This window comes from Felis catus, chromosome A2 (genome assembly GCF_018350175.1).
Source record: "Felis catus isolate Fca126 chromosome A2, F.catus_Fca126_mat1.0, whole genome shotgun sequence".
Classification (NCBI taxonomy): Eukaryota; Metazoa; Chordata; class Mammalia; order Carnivora; family Felidae; genus Felis; species Felis catus.
The window spans coordinates 77,198,232-77,218,895 of record NC_058369.1 but is presented as its reverse complement, the minus strand read 5'-3'; the positions used below and the strand labels follow the sequence as shown (position 1 = coordinate 77,218,895).

The 20,664-nt window shown below is 40.5% G+C and overlaps 1 protein-coding gene across 1 annotated transcript in view; it reads right to left on the bottom strand.

Annotated features, from left to right (window-relative positions):
- The window catches only part of SLC26A3 (solute carrier family 26 member 3), a 47,328-nt gene extending 32,914 nt beyond the window's left edge, over positions 1-14,414 (bottom strand). Inside the window, exon 1 of the mRNA XM_006929111.4 lies at positions 14,071-14,414. The gene's annotated coding sequence lies outside the window, so the exon portion shown is untranslated. The remainder of the gene's footprint in view (positions 1-14,070) is intronic.
- Between the last annotated feature and the right edge of the window lie 6,250 nt (positions 14,415-20,664).

The window sequence follows — 20,664 nt, the reverse complement described above, 5'->3', positions numbered from 1 at the left end:
CACTCGTCTTTCTCGGCTTTTTTTTTTTTTTTTTTTTTTTTTCTGAGCAGGAATTTAATCCTGGATTTGATTTCTGAGGTTCAGTTTTTTTAATTGAACTATTCTGGTTTATGAATAACTTTTTGATATTTCTAGTGATTAAGGATGATCATGTGCATTACCCCCCCAACCCCACCCTGCACCCAGTTCCGCCCATCTCCACCCTGCAGCCAGGCACTGAGTGTCACCGCCTGCCTTCCAGTTACCGAGAACCTCCGCGCTGCCTGCCCCCTCCGCTGAGAGATGTCTAATGGCCTTGACTTTTCCACTCCTCAGCATTTATCTATCCAAGTGTTCTAGTCTCTCCGAGCGCTGCCCTTTCTGCTAGGAAACAGCTCATTTGAACCCAGATGCTCCTAAAACAGTGCTAGTATTTCTCTTTAATTGGTGGTGATTTGTTTTTTTAACTTTTTTTTAACGTTTATTTATTTTTGAGACAGAGAGAGACAGAGCATGAACAGGGGAGGGGCAGAGAGAGAGGGAGACACAGAATCGGAAACAGGCTCCAGGCTCTGAGCTGTCCGTACAGAGCCCGATGCGGGGCTCGAACTCACGGACCGTGAGATCATGACCTGAGCCAAAGTCGGATGCTCAACCGACTGAGCCACCCAGGAGCCCCTAATTGGTGGTGATTTGAAAGCAGGAGGCAGGCAGGTATGCAGAGTATTTGCCAGTCCCCCCCCCCCCCCCAGTCATGGTAGATACCCGTACCACTATTGTCCAGGGTGGATGCTCAATGATCCCATCCTTCAGTAGGGTCTCTGGGTACCCCTGCGCCAGTCAGAAAAAACCAGGGGAAGCAGCCCTGTTTCATGAATTGCCCCTTGGATAATGGGAAATACAGTGGTGTCTTGAGAGCTATACTTATGGGAGGAGGGAGATATAGAAGAACAGGCAGAATAATTGATTCAGTGAGCAACTTAGGAGGAGCCGCAATCTACAGCTGAAGACGAACCAGAAATCAAGGGTACCTAAAGCCCCCCATTCTGGCTGGTGTCAAACCAGATGGAAGCAGGGAGAGGGTGGCACTGGAACTAGAGAAGGCCAGATGGTGATTAGGAGTAACTGGGCTGGGGGTGGTGGGTGGGAGGGCAGATCTGTGCTGAGAGGAGAGGTCAGAAGGGGTCATGGGCTGGGGCAGGCAATAATTTCTGGTTAAATGCTGTGACTCCTGTGTGTTTCAGTCACTTTTGAAACACGGCAGGGTAATTAATTAAGCTATATTATAAATCTGAATCTAGAACTATTTCATTAGGAGAAACAGATGGGTCCATTATCACTTAGAACGTGAAAAACACTCCTGTTTTCCCCTATGTCTTAGTGATGATCTTTTGAAAGCTATCAGCATCTCACAGACACTTCCAGATTGTTTTTGAGGCCAGAGTTTTTCCCTGCAGAGAGGAGATAAAGTGACATAGAAAGCAATTAGGGGTGATGGATCACGGTGAGGGTACCAAGGATGTGGAGCAGTTTCCCCAGAGAGTCCCAAGCAAGGCAAGATGCCCAAAAGAAAAGATTTTGGAATTTTTGTTTTTTGTTTTTTGCCAAAATAATATGGATAATTCATACACCTCTTGCTCACTCATAGTGAGTCTTGCATTGCTGACTCAAGAAATTTGTTTCTGTGACTTACTTAATTTATCATGGTCTTTCGGTTTTTATATTTTTATTTTTTAAAGTTTATTTGTTTAAGTAATCTCTACACCCAACATGGGGCTCAAACTCGTGACCCCAAGGTCAAGAGTCCCATGCTTTCCCGACTAAGCCAGCCAGCCACCCCTACAGTGGCCTTTTAACATCTTCTAGGAACCTAACTTTAGCTTCATATTAGTTCAGGCACTAAACATTATTATTATTAACAATCATTTTTAGTCACAATTATTATTATTGGCCATCCTGCTGAAAATGAAGTCAAACCCAAGGCAGTTAGGAGGTGCAGTAGGAGACAGTGAGATTTGGCAGCTAAATACACCTGGCTTCGCCGCTGCTTAACCCTGTTGCTAGGGGCAAGCCCTCCAAGCTTCTGTTTACCTAGTGGTGGAAGGGGACGCCATTACCTTCCCTGTAGGGCTGTCGTCAGGATTGCAAGTAGGGCTGTTGTCAACACACTTCTTAGCTTTAATTGCATCGTTAATGGCCTCACGACAGAGTTTATATTGACTGGGTAAACAAGTTGTAAATTGGGTTTAACAAAAGTCTACCAGAACCTGTCTGAAAACGTTAGTGCTACCAACTTTTCTATGACTTCATGTCTGCTTTGCATTTATCCAGAGTGACCAGTTGTCCATTCTCACTGGTTTTATGTTAACATATTTGAAAGCACGCGCCGATCTAAGCTTCATAGCATGGCGTGCAAGGCCCTTTATGTATTGGCTCTGGCCTATCTCACTGGGTTCTCAACTTCCCCTCCTCCTCCCATATTTACCATACCTTCCATGCCTTCATGCATGTCGTTTCTTTTATGTGTGTTCTTCTCTTCCAACTCCTTGTGAATTCCTACTCATCCTTAAAAATAGTCAGCTGTCCCTGAACATTGATTCGCCCCTTTACTTCCCTCAGCGAGCATTTATCGGCCTATTGTTTGTCAGGAACTCTGTCCCTAACGTAGTTGTGTAAGATAAGAAGATGTGGAAAGGCCTTCATGGAATCCCTGAGAAAGAGTTAATCATTTCCTTCTTGTACATACCTCGTATGTATTGCTCTACCATAGTGTACTACACTGTCATGATTTGTTTACAAGTTTCTCTCCCTAGTTAGCCTCATTTTTCTGGCGGCAGGGCCTAAATCTTACTCATTTTTCCCCTTTGCATAGATTATAACATAGAGTAATTGCCCCCAAAAGGTTTGTTTACATAAACTAGACCGGGGACAAAAGAGAAAGAAATGGTAAATGACGGTAATGGTAAACTCCAAAGTTTATGTGCATTTACAGGGGGAATGCCCAGAATGATTGGCACGGATAACAAGTTGTAAGAAGAAGGGCCATGAATGTGGGTTGGAATTGAGGAAGGTTTCATGAAGGAACTGTGGGTCCTGAGTTAAACCTGGAAGAACAGATAAGTTCGGGAGAGATGATGGGAAAGCAACAGGATGTGAGCAAACCATGTTCAAAGGATAGCGACCCAAAAACTGAAACAGAAGAACTTCTTGGTTGGCCGTACAACTAAGTTGTTAGAGAAGTGTTAAAATATGCCATAGCAAGGAGTTTCAGACCCAGTAGGTGAGAGAAGAATGAAGAGGATCTCTGCACTTTCTATAAAGGCTTTAGGTTTTCCAAGCACTTTTACTTTTTGCCCTTGAATATTTATCCTAAGAAGTAGGCACAGAAGGTAGACATTGTTATTGCCAATTCACAGGTGGAGAAATTGAGATCTGAGGAGATGCCTGACTTTCCCAAGTCTCACAGCTAGTAAGTGACAGAGCCAGGACAAGAAGCCAGGACTTGTGAGTGATTCTCTCAGAAACACACCCCCTGCTGCCATGTTGCCGTGGGGCGCCCAATTGCCCTAACTCCGAAGAGAGACAAGGCCAGAGAACAGAGTTCCAGGTGGGGATCTTGAGCCTAGAGCCCCTCCCCCCATGTCTCTACTCTCAGTATCACATGCACAAAATACGGGCCATTCTCACTTTGTGAACCGTTGTGTGTCTTGGTTGAATACGAGCTATTTAGTAGATACTGATACATTGGTTAATTTATGTACATACTCATTTATTTATCCAGATGGAAGAGGCTAGGTATGTATTTACTCGCTGTAAAAGACTTGTTTCTGAAATCAAATAGTTGTCTCCTAAATTCTCAATAGGGACCATCTTTTTGTGGCTAACTTTCACTACATTGTTTCTCTGAATGACAATTTCACTTGGGAAAAGAGAATTATTTAGTCACATGATTTAATACTTAGTCTCTCACTTGCATATTTAAAGCCTGTTGGGTTACCTTTTCTTGGCATTTTAAAGAAAGAAAGAAATTTTATCTCATTAGGGCTGGTAATCCATAGGATGAGTACCCATGCACAGTTCGTTACTCATGGCATATGGCATTCTACTACTTTCCAGTGACAATTTCCTTCACTCTCTCTCTCTCTCTCTCTCTCTCTCTCTCCCTTTTTTTCTCTCTCTCTCCTACTTGCTTCATTCCCTTTTCTCCTCCCTCTGCTTCCCTTCTTGGACTTTCTGGGGGTGTCTAGCAGATAAATCCCTCACCTCTGGACCAAAGGGTCTTTCTCAACACCTTCTAACAGCTGATTCTATCTCCTCCAAAAACCGTTCCTAAAAGCTTGCTTTCTTTCCCAAACTTCAGAATAGATTACTTACCTATAAAGTCAGATTTGGGTCTGGAGTTAAAAGAATTATGTGAATAATTAAGGCAAAAACCTCTACTATTGTTGAAGAGGCTATTTAAAGCTTAACAATGCAGACAACGATTTATTTGGTTAAATCAAAGTCTACTCAAATATTTACTTCACAACGCTAGAGCTCTGGGCATACATTTTAAACCTATTGTTAGTGGAATCATTCGTTCCTGCTCATGCAACCCTAACTTCTAAATAGGTTTTGACCAGAAGACATAGCATATTCAAGAAATAGCAGACCAGTTGGAGTAAAATGATCATAAGTTTGGTTCCTACCTGGGACACACTCAGTGAGTCACTTCAACGACAGCAGAAAATTTCTGAGATAAGTTGTCAGGTTCTCAGAAGGGTCCATCCACTTAGGTCTATAGGCTCTGAATGCATCCATATGTATGGAGATGTCTATATGTAGGTTATGTAAGGCAGTGGGGAAATTACCGTTCTGTCAGCTTTAATAATTAACTTTCATTAACTTTTACAACAATGGAAAGACTCCAATGTGGTCTTGACCTTTGAGACTCCGATCAGCAGAAGGGATGGTGACAACAGTTTCTTCAAGTTCCTTGTGAGATTATACCACTCATTGCACTCTGTGTGCGTGTGTGTGTGTGTGTGTGTGTGCATGAGAGAGTGAGAGAGAAAGAGTTTTATTGGTTTGCAGAAATTTACACAGAAAGGTGCACATGTAAGTTAAAAACAAATCTCTGCAAGTGTTACCTCCTTGACATTTGACCTGTCAGTCTAGAAGGGAGGTCCTAGTGACTTTCAAACTTCTAACCCCAGCCCTCCAGACCCACATATTTAACTGCCTACTCATCATCTCCACTTGGATGCCCCGTAGGCATGTCAAACTTGACACATCCAAACCTGAACACTTGATTTTTTTCTCCCCAATCCGCTTCATCTCTAATCTTCCCCCTCCCAGTAAAGAGCACCCCCTGAACTCACATCAGAAACCTGTTGCAAACACTCTTCTCTTGCACTCTCCCCACCGCCAGCCAATCTATCATCATCAAGGCCTGATGAATCGACTTCCAATATGTATCACAGAGCTATCATTTTCCATCTCCACATGTCTCCCTAGCCTGAGCCGCCACCCTCTCTCGCTAGAGCCCCACGCTGCCCTTGCTTCCTCTCGGTCCTCTCAAGTCTCTTTGCCACCCATAGTTGTGATCTCTTTCTGCTAGACTCTTCGAGGAGCTAATAATTATCCTTAAGATGAAAGGCCTCCAAAGTCTTGCATGATACCCCCCTGCTCACCTCTCCAATGTCTTCTGGTCCTGCTCTCTCCATTGTTTTCTCCACTCCAGCCACACTGGCGTCTTTTAGTCCCCTGAATTTTCCACCTCCTTCTAGACATTGTTTCCTTGCTTAAAAGCTCTTCTTTCCTGCCTCTCTGGCTTTACTTAGCTTCAGTTTCTCAGAGAGAGCCCATTTGATCCCGGAATCTAAAGCAGCTACTCTAGTGGTATTCTTCCGTAGCTTCCTGTACTTTTCTAACATAGCATCATAATTTTAAGATAAATGTTTTTGCGACTTCTTGTAATGGTTGCCTCCCTCATTAGAAAGAAAGCTCCATACAAGCAGGGACCTTGGACTGTCTTATTCACTACTGTGAATAAGTAGCTAGAATAAACCTATCACAGAACTGGTGGAATGACAGTTAAATGGATGAATTATATTCCACACAACACAATTCCAAAAGAATTTGGACGAGTCACTAGAGTTTGTTCTAAATTAATGTCACCTGTATTTTTAAAAATCTTTTTAATGTTTATTTATTTTTGAGACAGAGACAGAATGTGAGCGGGGGTGGGGCAGAGAGAGAGAGGGACACGCAGAACTTGAGGCAGGCTCCAGGCTCTGAGCTGTCAGCACAGAGCCCGACACGGGGCTCGAACCCACGAACCGTGCGATCATGACCTGAGCTGAAGTCGGACGCCCAACTGACTGAGCCACGCAGGCGCCCCAATGTAACCTGTATTTTTAAACTTGGCTCAACCAGATACTAACTGTGTAATTGAGTTAGATATGGCATCATTTAGAGCATATAATAGTGCTTTTGAACTATTGTGCATTGATCAAACTGTGTTCTTAGGTTTGGTTGCTAAAAGAATTAGAAAATAGTGCATGTAAAGATAGAATCTCAGAACCATGAATCATACTAAAAATGATTTATTTTGGAACAAACAATAGTTTGGTGAGGGTGACAGGATACAAGTTGAACAAAGATGCATCAAAAGCATTCCTACATACTAACAAAAACTAAACAGAAAATGTAAAGAAAGAAAGGTGTCATCGGTAACAGCAACAAAAGCTATTAGGACAGGTAGGAATAAATTTTACCCAAAGACACATAAGACTTTTATAGAGAAAATTGCAAAACATTACTAGGGACCAAAGGAAACTTGAGAAAAATGTACAGCCATCTATCTTCATGAATGCAAAGGCTCAATATCAAAGATAAATTAACCTATTACAAATTACTCTGTTACATTAAATGTTACTGCAATACCAGTCTAAAAGTTTTCCCCCCATAGAACTTGAGGAACTTGTCCTGAAACTTGTATGGAAGCAAAAAAGGGCCAAGAGAGTCAAAACTATTCTGGTGAGGAAAAAATGGGAAGACTCGCTCTGTCAGGTATAAAGACGTATTACAAAGCTTTGTTAATTCACTCTCTCGTTGTGCTATGGGACACAAATGGAATAGAATGGAAGGCCAGAAACGTATATTAAAACTTAATATACAATGGAGGCTGCATTATAGCAGAGAAGAGGTGAACTGCTCCAGGATGGTTATCTACGTACAACAAGTACAATTTAGACCCCAATTTCACAACATACACACAAAAAAGTTTTTACGTTGACGAAAGACCTAAATGTAAAAAGCAAAATTTTTAAACTTTCAGAAAAAAAAAAAAAAGAATACCATCGAAACCTTGGGATAACGTATTTTCTTAAACAAGTCACAAAACTGTGCACATCGTAAAGGAATTTGGTATCAATAAACCCTACTCTGTTTGAATTAAAAATGAAATTCACTGTCACAAAAGTGAAGACAAGCTGTTAGACTGGACAAGATATTTGCCCCAGTTAAGTCTTCAGAAAGATTCATGTCCAGAACATACAAAGAACTTCTACGAGTCAACAAGACAAGAGGCAAAATCTCCATATGAACTGTCAGTTTCCGAGGAACCTGAACTGCCAGTTAATATATGAAAAGATGTTCACCAGTAATCTGGAAAAGTAAATCAAAACCACAGTGAGGTACATTTCACACCTTTCATTCGGAGGGGGTGGAACTAGGTTTGGTGGAGCCTGACGTTTATATAATTTGTGGAGTTCATTTTAAGAAAAAGAATACAAAATTGCAAACACGAAATGAGCTGTGGGGCTTTAAAGGGCCCCCGGAAAATGAAGGGCTCTGAAAGTTAAGCTCCATTTACTTCGTGGTAGATCTCTTTTGCCTGCAATGCCTGAAAATGCCAAGGGTACCAGGATGTGGAACAATAGGAACTCTTACACTGCTGTTGTGAGTATAAACCGGGGCAATCACTTCAGAGAGCAGTTTGGCACTGTCTTGTCCGGTTGAGGACACACGTATTCTAAGACTTGGCGGTTCTCTGAAGTACATATCCTTCAGAAATGTTGCCAAGTGTTCGGAAATGTTCATAGCAGCAATGTTTTAATGGTGGTGGGGTGGATATCCTAAGTGTCCAATTATAAGACGATGTATAAAGAAATTATTTTTTGTCCATAAAATGGAATTGCATACAGTGATGAAAATTAATGTATTAGAGCTGCACATAACACGAATTCATCTGGTAAGCAGAAATCGAGTGAAAAATATTATGAAGTAAGTGCAACATGATTCTGTTCGTATGAAGCTAAAAAAAAACATGAAAAATACATATGATTCAGAGACACATAGCAACTGTCTAAAAGCAAGCAATGGAATGATAAGAAATTAAGGATAGAGGTTACTCTTGTGGCCAGGTGGAGGAAATTTACCGGGGAAGACCTACTGACAGGGCTTCAACTGCATCTGTAACATTGTTAACATTTCTTTTTCCTACTGCAGATTTCTTTTGTGTTAAAATTTGAGGTATGAGTTTTCTAGGGTGATCATAACAAAGCACCATCAACTAAGTGGCTTGAAACAACAGAAATTTATTCTCCCACGGTTTCGGAGGCCAGAAATCCAAAAGCAAGGTGTCACAGGGCTCGGTCCCCTGAGAGACCCTGGGTGGAATCCTTCCTTGCCTCCTCCCAGCTTCTGGGGGTGGCCACAAGCCTGTGTTCTGTGGCTGGCAGCTGCGCAGTCCTGATTCCTGCCTCTGGCAGTGCTTGGTGCTCTCACTGTGTCTCTGTCTTCCCTTCTTTTTATAAGGAGACTAGTCATTTTAGATTAAGGGCCCATCCTACTTCAGTATGACCTCATTTTTACTAATGACAGTGGCCCTATTTCCAAATAAGGTCATTCTGAAGTACCTAGTTAGGACTTTAACATACCTTTGGCGGGGGGGGGGGGGGGGGGGACAATTCAAGCCACTCAAGGTGTAATTTACATGCAGCGAAATATACAAATCTTAAACGTATGTTTTGTGAGTTTTGACAAATACCCACTTGTATTAGGTTCTATTGATCCTGTAACAAATAACCACAAATTTAGTAGCTTAAGACAGCACAAATTTATTATCTTATAGTTCTGTAGAACTCACTGGACTAAAATCAAGGTGTTGATTGAGCTGTGTTCCTTTCTGCCGGCTCTAGAGGAGAATCTACCTCCTAGAGGAGAATCTACCTCATTGCCTTTTCTAGTTTCTACAGACATTCCACATACTTTGGATCTTAACCCCTTCCTCCATATTCAAAGCCAGCAGTGTTAACATTTCTTTGCCCTTATTTTTGTTGCCATTTTCTCTTTCTGACTATAGGTGGGAAAGATTCTCTACTTTTAAGGGCTCATATGATTAGATTGAGCCCACTCAAATAGTGTCCTCATCTCAAGGCCCTTAACGTCAATCACATTCCCAAAGTCCTTTGTGCCACTTAAGATAACATATTCACAGGTTTGGAGCATTAGGATATGGATGTCCTTGGGGGCCATATTCTGCCTGCCATCCCATGTAACACCCATGCCATCAAAGTATGGAACATTTCAGTCCCCCAGAAAATGTCTTCATGCCTCTTCTCAGTCAATCTCAGCCACCCCCAGAGGCAACCTCTGTTCTGATTTCTACCGCCTTTGATTAGTTTGGTCTGTTCTAGAACTTCATGTAAATGGGGCATACAGTATGTTCTCTTTTCTGTGTAGCTTCTGTCTCACCGCATAATATTAAAAAAAAAATTTTTTTTAATGTTCATTTATTTTTGAGAGAGAGACAGAGTGCAAGCAGGGGAGGGGTAGAGAGAGAGGGAGACACAGAATCCCAAGCAGGCTCCAGGCTGTGAGCTGTCAGCACAGAGCCCAATGTGGGGCTCGAACCCACGAGCCCTGAGATCATGACCCGAGCTGAAATCAGACGCTCAACCAACCGAGCCACCCAGGTGCCCCTCACCGTGTGATATTTTTGAGGTTCACCTATGTTGCTAACACGTATTAGCTGCCCATTTTTAAATTGTTGAATAGTATTCCATTGGATGAATGCACCAAAATTTGTTTGTACATTCTCTTGTGGACGGACATTTGGGTTGTTTCCAATCTGGGGTGATTATAAACTTTCTTGTACAAGTCTTTTTTGGACACGTGTTTTAATTTCTATTGGATAATGACTTAGAAGCATTGCTGGGTCATGGCATAGGAATATATTAACTTTATGTGAAACTACCAACTTGTTTTACAAAAGTAGTTTTACCAGTTTAACTTCCCACCGTCCCTGTATGACAATTCCAGTTACTCCTCATCTTCACCAACATTTCGTATTATTGATCTGTGCAATTTTAGCCATTAGATGAGTGCCTGTTTTATTCCTTTTTTTTTAAAGCAAAATGTTTTTCTTCAAACAACAAAATAAGAAATATTCCTCAAAAGGTTAGCTCAAGTTTCAAGGGTGTAAAGCTGTGGGAGGATACGTTAGCTAACTATTTTTAATGCCATTGTATGATTATAACTTAGGAGCACTCTTAAAAAATTAGCAGCTATTGAGCCTTAACATAACAAATGTTACTGATTTACACATATCCTAGGAAATAAATCTTTTCTTCATAATCTTTTCATCATCACAATTGACATGACGCCTTGAATTAAATACTTCTCTTGGATTTTCAACATTTTCCCATTTCCTGAACATGGAATAAATAAATAAATAAATAAATAAATAAACATGTGTCTTATTTATTTATCTTTCTATCCCTGGCACAGTGTTGGAAATATCACCGGTGCTCTAAAAGGCTTTTGAGTGACTAACACAAATAAATACGCATATTGATTTAAAGCATGAATATGAAAGACCAGCGTTATCTATCTCTCTTTTAATAGAAAACAGACTTTCAAATTTGCACTAAAATCATAATTTGACACCAGCTAAAAATTTGGGTTGAGATAAATCCTTTTTATCCCATTCTTCATTTATGGTGGAAGAATCTGCTTAATTAAAGAAGAAAATGAGCACTTATAAAAAAGAGAAGTCGAAGACATTTGATGTTCATGTTCTAAACCACGAAGTTTCCATCCACAAAGTTGTTCCAGATGTGGTATCACGTGACTCATAACACTTTCGAGATGGGTGTTTTTATTTTAGTAGCCTGGTATCACCCTCTTCTACAACATGGCATGGCCTACGAAATGTACTGAATTCTATTAGAAGAGCCTCCGGATAAAATTTTCATGAATCAAACCCAAGTTGAATGTAACAGAAATGCCTGTCTGGGTTAGAATTCAGAAACCCCATTAGCGCTCTGTAAAAACATGTGTGTGAGTGTGCAAGTGTGAATTTTTCAGTGGCCATAGTTCTCATCAGATTCCCAAAAGCCGAGAAATATGAAAATTATAGAGCAGAACTAATAGATTTAATACCGCGGCTACACTGACGTGTCAATCATATCCGTTTGTATATAACGATTAGTGGACTCATTTAAATATTTATTCATTTAAATAACTCATTTAATAACTGTATTAAATAACTATTTAAGTAACCTGATTTTTCTTCAGAGTTGACCATTTAAGTGTTTGGCTGAGTACATGAAAACAAATTTCCTGGCAAAATGAAGGTGCATCCCCAGATGTCATTGACAAAATGGGCAGAAATTACACCAGGAGGCAAATCTCTCAGTCAGGAAGAGAACTAGAAAACTTCAACTCTCCTAGATTCACTGTTAGGTCTTGACTGTCAGTCATTACTGATTTTTCTAATAGAGCCCAGGGTGTTTTTTCACAGATTCAATTTGCCCATGCAGAGCATCTTTCTCTGTTTCCTTCAGGATTTAGGCAATAAGACAGTTATTTGTTTATTCGTAAAGACAGACCCCCAAACGATTCCTATCCATCAAAGAAAATAATTCCCAGTTTAATATGAATCTCTATTAATCCCTCTTAGTGTCGAAACCAGGCACTGGATGGAAACTCGAATTTCAGAATGGAGAAAAAAGATTCCAACAAACCAGCAATCAGCGATCGGAAGCAAATCAGGAGTGTGCGGGTGGCTAAGTTGGTTAAGCGACTGGATGGATTTAGGCTCAGGTCATGATCTCACGATCTCACACTTGTGAGATCGGCCTTGAGCTTGGCGTGGAGACTGCTTAAGATTCTCTCTCTTCCTCTGCACCTGCCCTCATGTGCCCATGTACTCAAAAGAGAGCCCATGCTCTCTCTCAAAAAAAAAAAAAAAAAAAGAAGAAGAAGAGAAAGAAGCAAATTAAACCTTTTGATGTCTTTTATTTTGGTTCAACTTGAGACTTGGTTTAGAAAAAAGCACACTGGGAAGAGGAGAAGCAATCCCGTAGAGCACAGTCGGGTGGAAGCCTTTAGATCAGAGTGACCTCGTGGAGGCCAAGTCATCCTGGGTGAATCCAGGGGTGGGCGTGGTGCACAGAGGGAGTGGGAGGTGATGCCGAAACATTTGCAGGAAGTACATTTTGTCCAAACTTGAAGACAGTCACCTGGGGCTCACAACTCTGATTCCAAGCTTAAGTCACATTTCCTTTATTGTTTATTGTCACTCCGGTTTGTTTTATTATGTGTGGTGGTGTGATAAGACTTCTTAATAGCAATATTGGAATGAAGGATTACCTTTTATATGTTTGAAGATAATATTATAACCTTCTGACCTCACCACTCCGGGCTCCCCTCCCATCCCCCATCTTCATTGCAGAGGTGGGACTCCCAGTACAACAATGGGCGTTATTGCCAACATTCCTTAACGGTTTGGAAGGAAGCCAACTTCATCTTGGGAGGGTTGTAAAAGAGTTGGCAGGGTTTCGCACCAGCTTCATCATGGTAGAATTTTCTAGTAAACAGTAAAGGTTTCCAACAAGAAACAGTAAGAGTCACCAAGACTCCGGACATCTGGACACTCATAAGACTGAATGGATCTATTTTTATTTTATGCCAAAACAAAGGGGTCCTTTTTGGTCATTTTCTTAGTTCCTGATGTCACATGTTACACTTTTTGCTTATTTTCTGGAATTCTTATCCTTTTGTCCATGATCGTAAATTCTCTTTATTCTTCTATCTCTGAGAGCAGTCACCTTCTGGCTTGTTCTTCTATTGGCCATCACCTCTGGTTGCCTGGGCTTTGTTTTGTTCCTCCACTTTTTTTTTTTTAATGTTTATTTATTTTTGAAAGAGAGAGACAGAGAGACAGTGTGAGTGAGGGAGGGGCAGAGAGAGACGGAGACACAGAATCCGAAACAGGCTCCGGGCTCTGAGCTGTCAGCACAGAGCCCGATGCGGGGCTCAAACTCACAAACCATGAGATCATGACCTGAGCCGAAGTCGGATGCTTGACCGACTGAGCCACCCAGGTGCCCCTGTTCGTCTGCTTTTCTAACTCTACATTCACTCTTTTAGAGGAATTCATTCTCTTTACAGTCATGGTTCCAAAATCAGCATCTCTCTCTCTACTCATTCAGGTGTAAATCTCATTCTTCTAGTTGCCTACAAGAATGTTCCCTTTAAGCCACCCTGCAGCTTCTCAAACTAAGAACATCTAAAATTACTGTTACCATGGGTCCATACTAGCACAGTTCAGGGTACTCCTCAAGCAAAGTTTTCCCACAGTCAAGCCCTTTTCTTTCCCACCCCTGAGTCCTTTCTGTAAATTCTCATTGAGTATTTGTTGAGTAAAAAACAGCAGGTAAGTGGATGAAGCCCCAAATTTGCTACTCAGTCCTCAAGAATTTGCATCAAGATCTCTCTCTAAGTATTTCATTTTCTTTTCTACTTTTCCTTAATTTGACTCAAATCAATCCATCTGTCTATTGTCCTTTCCATGTTCACTTTCTACTTTTACAAGTTACGCATGCACATTGTAAAAAAAAAAATACAGAAAGAGAGTTACATCGTATGGAAATACACAGAATAAAAATGAACGTCCCCTTCCACCACTTCAACTGTGTTTTTCAACAAACAAAGCTAATCAAGAGAGAGCATAGAATTTTCCATTATATCAATAGATTTAGATAAGAAGAGAAATTATAGTAATCTTTTACCTTCTGTATCTGTTTAAATAGCACTGACCTTTGAAGATTTTTAAAGGATTTGGTGGGTGCAAGACAAAAATTCTATTTTTCCTCTGGATGTGCTCATAGGACAGGTAGACATTGCTACCTCTGCAAATGCCGAACAGAAGAACTGGAAGCAAATAGTGGCTAAAATAAGCAAAGCAGATAAGCCTTGTATAGGAGTTTCCCAGAAGAACCAACCACGGCTGGATAAAAGCAGATACCGTCCGGTGTAACCAGGTACTTATGCCCTCGGGTTCTGTCTTCTTTCTTCTTCCCCTCCTCCCCCTCTGCTAGTGTGTGAGGCAGAGCAGTGGGCTCACCTCCCCTCACTTGACATAGATCATTTCCCAGGAACCATCTGTCTCCTGAGCCCCAGGCACAACCATTCCTAGGAGTGCTCAACAGTGCCCTCCGAACCTCACTGATCATCTTGACAAAATTCTTCATAGGCCCTCTCAAATAAATATCATCCGTACAGTTTGTTTTTTGGACTGCGTTGGCCATTGATTTATGTACACATTGAAAAGTGTATTGAAAAGTGTATTATTGAATAGTACACAGGCATATAATTTAGAATTGATCAGATGTGAATGCTGTGGTCATTTCTTTTTTTTTTTTCCTTTTTTTTTTTTTTTTTTTCAACGCTTTTTTTATTTTATTTTTGGGACAGAGAGAGACAGAGCATGAACGGGGGAAGGGCAGAGAGAGAGGGAGACACAGAATCGGAAACAGGCTCCAGGCTCTGAGCCACCAGCCCAGAGCCCGACGCGGGGCTCGAACTCACGGACCGCGAGATCGTGACCTGGCTGAAGTCGGAAGCTTAACCGACTGCGCCACCCAGGCGCCCCTGCTGTGGTCATTTCTAAAAATACATGTATAGATAGATAGCATCAGGCGTTTGGTTACAAACAAACATAACTCTGCTACTGAAGCATTGTTTTTATGAGGAAATCAGATTTGATTGACAATCTTTTGGTTTATTAGACCTTTTTGAGGAATGCAACCCGTTGTAATTTTAAGAACTGCTTGTCCTAGTGTTATTACTGTTTATAATCACTGGATATTTGTTGAATTCATTATGAAGAGATTGAATAGGGAAGTATAGCCAGCTTTATCGCATTCTTTACCATGTAATCAAAATTGTAGAAATAGAGGGAAAGAACGTATAAATCATGGGCACTTGGGTATGAAAGGGAAGAAAAATTGACTCCCTTTATTGAAAAGGGAGGAGTTTTCTTGACAAATTCACTAATGCTAATTATAGTTAGTGCTGTTTTGCTCTATCTCCAAAAAAATTAAAAACAGGATTCCTATTGACTTTTCTCTTTTGTGCCAGTAAACATTAAAAAATATTTTATCGTGGGGCGCCTGGGTGGTTCAGTTGGTTGAGTGTTTGAGCGTCCAACTCTTGATTTCAGCTCAGGTCATGACCTCACGGTTGGTGGGATCGAGCCCTGCATCTGGGATCTGTGCAGAGATTGGAGCCCGCTTGGGATTCTCTCTCTCTCTCTCTCTCTCTCTCCCTCTCTCTCTGCCCCTCCCTTGCTTGTGCTCTCTCTCTCTTTTTCTCTAAATAAATAAATAAACTAAAAAAGATTTTTTTTTACCACCACACTCTATGATGGAAGCTAACCTAGCAAGGAAAGGCAGCCAAGATCAGAGGACAGGCTATTATCTTTAGAGACATAATCGTTAGCTCAAAGTTCATTGCCTTACATTTAATTTAAGTGAGTTATCAGCCCCTAAATGTTATCTTCTACTTCAAACATTTATAGAGCCCTGAAAAATCTTCAAATTGTGTTAAGTCCCATTGGCTTGTCTTTCACTCTTCGAAACAATGTTGTCATAAATAAACTTTTGACCATCTAGTCCCTCTTCTTGATATTAAGGTATTTGGTGAGAACAGACTCAGCAATTAAGGCTAAGACCCCTTGGTTAACCCTTTCCTGTCTGCAGATATTCATTTTTGTCTTTATCCTTTCTTTCCTGTTAGTTTGAGGTAACTCCTTTCCTCATATTCAAGTTCTTAGATATTTCCCCTCTGTGCTTATAAAGGGAAAAGTTTGACACCCAAGAGTATGAATTGGATATTCCCATATCTATTGTGAGTTTCAGGGTGTGCATTGCAAAATCTCCAGTTCATGTAACAAAAATCAGCATCTTCTTGCTCTTGATGTAATTTTCTAACAAGTTTGCTGCGATTTGTCTTTTATCGTCCATCCATCCATCCATCCATCCAGCTTATTTTACAGCATTAGGAAAAAATGGTGTTTAAAATTCAAATTAAATTATATAAATGATTGCCTTCCTTCCTCTTCTCCTCTTCCTCCTCTTCTTCTTCCTCCCCTTCTTCCCCTTCCCCTTCTTCTTCTTCTTCTTCTTCTTCTTCTTCTTCTTCCTCCTCTTCTTCATTTTCTTCTTCTCCTTCTCCTTCCTCTTCTAGGAAAATCTAAAGGATTAGTGATACATGAATTTCCTTGATTAAAATTCATGGCCCTTACAGGGCGAGGGAATGATTTTGCTTCTATTTTTCTTGCTGAGAAGATTTCAGATGTGGTGGGGAGTTATTTTGGACCATGTGGATATAGGCAACAGCTCTAGGGAAGTAGAACAAGGTAGAAGAGCCAAGGTTTCTGACACCCTAAAGACTCTCTGCCAGCCCCCATAAGATATCTTTGATTTTGTGTTGAACAATATCATCTTCTATTACAGTCTTACAGCTTGTCCAGGTAAAGAAGTTAGACTCTTGAATCCATACTTCTCAAGGCTTCTCAAAAAAGTCTTTTTACTGTTGGGTTTTCAGCTAATAAGGAGGCTTTGTCACAACTAAAATTAGTATTAAAACTAGTGGCCATTCTCCACCCCACTCCCAATTTTTTGCAATGATTCCAATTTTAAATCATCTGTGTCACTGTTCCTTTAGTGCATATGAACTTGTAAAACTCTGTATTCCCACTTTTTTGTTGGGAAAATACTATATTGTTACTGAAGTAGATAGCTTTTGGCTGCAAATAACCCCAAAATAAATCCCCAAATCAGATAGATTTCAACTTAAAGAAAAAGTAATGGCTCATGCTATTGAAAAGCTCAGAGGTAGGCTTCAGGTAAAGTTTGGTCTGGTTTCATTTCTTTGAGAATTTCTTGGCTCTGCTGTCGTTGGTAATTTCCATCATCAGGTTGGATTTTCCTTGGGAGAATGGATGTAGAGACTATTCGATTCCAGTGGTGTTTTTAGCTGGATCCCTGATGGCCCAGCTATCTTTCCAAGTGCCTTTGCAGCTGGTGTAACCACATGATCAGATCTGGCCAACCAGGTAAGGGCAGAAGGGTTGGAAACAGTTTTTAAGCCTGACTTTTAGAGATAGAGTCCTCCTTCCACCTTTTTCGTCTTCTCATTGGATTTTGGATGTGGCAATGAGTCATCTTGAATCATGTAGATGAAGGCAACACTTTTGAAGACAAACCACCTTGAATCCTACAGATTAAGGTGGAATAAGAGGAAACGATTCTGAATCCCTGACCCTGTGGAACCCACCATGCCAGCCTTGAATTACTTATGCCTCAACTGTAAAATAGGGGAGAAAATACTCCTATTTTGTTTAAACAAGTTTGAATCTCTGTAGAACAGCCAAGAAGGACCCTTGGGGTCTCTGAGACCCTTTTAGTAGATCCCTGAGGTCAAGTCTATTATTATAATAATACGGTTGTAAGCTGAATAATGGTCCCTTAAAGATATCCACATTCTAATTCTTGGAACCAGTGAATATGTTACTTGAAATACAAAAGGGACTTTGCAAATGTGATTAAGGATCTTGAGATGGGAGTTTACTTTGGATTATCTGGGTGGCCCAGTGTCATCACAGGGACCTTATAAGGTGGAGACAGGACAGCTGAGTCAGAGAAGCAGCTAATGATGCTGCTTTGCTGTTTTTAAATTTTTATTTAAATGCTAGTTAACATATAGTGCAGTATTGGTTTCAGGAGTAGAATTCAGTGATTCATCACTTACATACAACACCTAGTGCTCGTCACAAGTGCCTCCTTAATACTCATCACGCATCTAGCCCACCCCCCATCCACCCATAACCCTCACTTTGTTCTCCATCTTTAAGCGTCTCTTATGGTTTGTTTTCCTCTCTTTTTTATCCCCCTTCCCATATGTTCATCTGTTTTGTTTGTTAAATTCCACATATGGATGAAAAGATATGGTGTTTCTCTTTCTCTAACTGACGTATTTTGTGTGGCATAATACACTGTAACTCCATCCATGTTGTTGCAAGATTTCATTCATTTCAATGATTGAGTAATATTCCATTGTATATATGTCACATCTTCTTTATGGATGGACATTTGGACTCTCTCCATAGTTTGGCTATTATTGTAATGCTGCTATAAACATCAGGGTGCATGTACTCCTTTGAAGCTGTATTTTTGTATCCTTTGGGCAAATACCTAGTAGTGCAGTTGCTGAGTCATAGGTTAGTTCTATTTTTAACTTTCCGAGGAACTTCCATACTGTTCTCCAGAGCGGCTGCACCAGTTTGCTTTCCCACCAACAGGGCAAGAGGGTTCCCCTTTCTCCACATCCTCGCCAACACCTGTGTCTTCTTGTGTTGTTAATTTTAGTCATTCTGACAGATGTGAGGCGGTATCTCATCATGGTTTTGATTTGTATTTCCCTGATGCTGAGTGATATTGAGCATTTTTTCATGTGTCGGTTGGCCATCTGGATGTCTTCTCTGGAGAAGTGTCTATTCATGTCTTTTGCCCATTTCTTTACTGGATTATTTGTTTTTTTGGGTGTTGAGTTTGATTAGTTCTTTATAGATTTTGAATATTAACCATTTATAAGATATGTTATTTGCAACTCTCTTCTCCCATTCCATAGGCTACCTTTTAGTTTTGTTGTTTGTTTCCTTTGCTGTGCAGAAGATTTTTATCTTGATGAAGTTCCAATAGTTCATTTTTGCTTTTGTTTCCCTTGCCTCCAGTGATGTGTCTAGTAAGAAGGTGCTCTGGCTGAGGTCAAAGTAGTTGCTGCCTGCATTCCTCTCTAGGATTTTGATGGTTTCCTGTCTCACGTTTAAGTCTTTCATCCATTTTGAGTTTATTTTTGTGTATGGTGTCAGAAAGTGGTCCAAGTTCATTCTTTGGCATGTTGTTGTCCAGTTTTCCCAACACCATTTATTAAAGAGACTTTTTTCCATTGGCTATTCTTTCCTGCTTTGTCAAAGATTAATTGACCATATAGTTGTGGGTCCATTTCTGCATTTTCTGTTCTCTTCCATTGATCTATGTGTCTGTTTTTGTGCCAGTACCAGACTGTCTTGACGACTACAGCTTTGTAATATAGATAGAAATCTGGAATTGTGATGCCTCCAGCTTTGGGTTGCTTTGACTATCTAGGGTCTTTTGTGGTTCCATACAGGTTTTAGGATTGTTTGTTCTAGCTCTGTGAATAATGCTGGTGGTGTTTTGATAGAGATTGCATTAAATGTGTAGATTGCTTTGGGTAATATAGACATTTTAACAGTGTTTGTTGTTCCAATCCACGAGCATGGAATGTTTTTCCATTTCTTTGTGTCCTCTTCAAGTTCTTTCATAAACGTTCTATAGTTTTCAGACTACAGATCTTTCACTTTTCTTGTTAGGTTTATTCCTACATATCTCATTGTGTTTGGTGCATTTGCCAGTGGGATTGATTCCTTGATTTCTTTTTCTGTGATTTAATTTTTGGTGTATAGAAATGCAACAAATTTCTGTACATTGATTTTATATTCTGCAACCTTGCCGAATTGATGTATTAGTTCTAGAAATTTTTTGGTGGAGTCTTTTGGGTTTCCTACATGGAGTATCATGTAGTCTGCAAATAGTGAAAGTTTGACTTCTTCCTTGCCGAACTGAATGCCTTTTATCTCTTTTTGTTGTCTGATTGCTGAGGCTAAGACTTCCAGTACTATGTTAAATGTAATGGTGAGAGAGGACAACCCTGTCTTATTCCTAACCATAGAGGAAAAGCTTTTCCCCATTGAGGATGGTATTAGCTGTGGGTCTTTCATATATGGCCTTTCTGGTGTTGAGGCATGTTCCATGTATCCCTACTTTGTTGAGGGTTTTTAATCAAAAATGGATGCTCTAGGGGTGCCTGGGTGGCGCAGTCGGTTAAGCATCCGACTTCAGCCAGGTCACAATCTCGCGGTCCGTGAGTTCGAGCCCCGAGTCAGGCTCTGGGCTGATGGCTCAGAGCCTGGAGCCTGTTTCCGATTCTGTGTCTCCCTCTCTCTCTGCCCCTCCCCCGTTCATGCTCTGTCTCTCTCTGTCCCAAAAATAAATAAAAACGTTGAAAAAAAATTAAAAATAAAATGGATGCTCTATTTTGTCAACTGGTTTTTCTGCATCTATTGACAGGATTATATGATTCTTATCCTTTCTTTTATTAACGTGGTGTATCATGGTGATTAGTTTGTGAATATTGAACGGTCCCTGCAGCCCAGGAATAAATCTCACTTGATCGTGGTGAATAATTCTTTTAATGTATGGTTGCATTCAATTTGCTGGTGTCTTATTGAGAATTTTTGCTTCCATGTTCACCAGGGATATTGGCCTA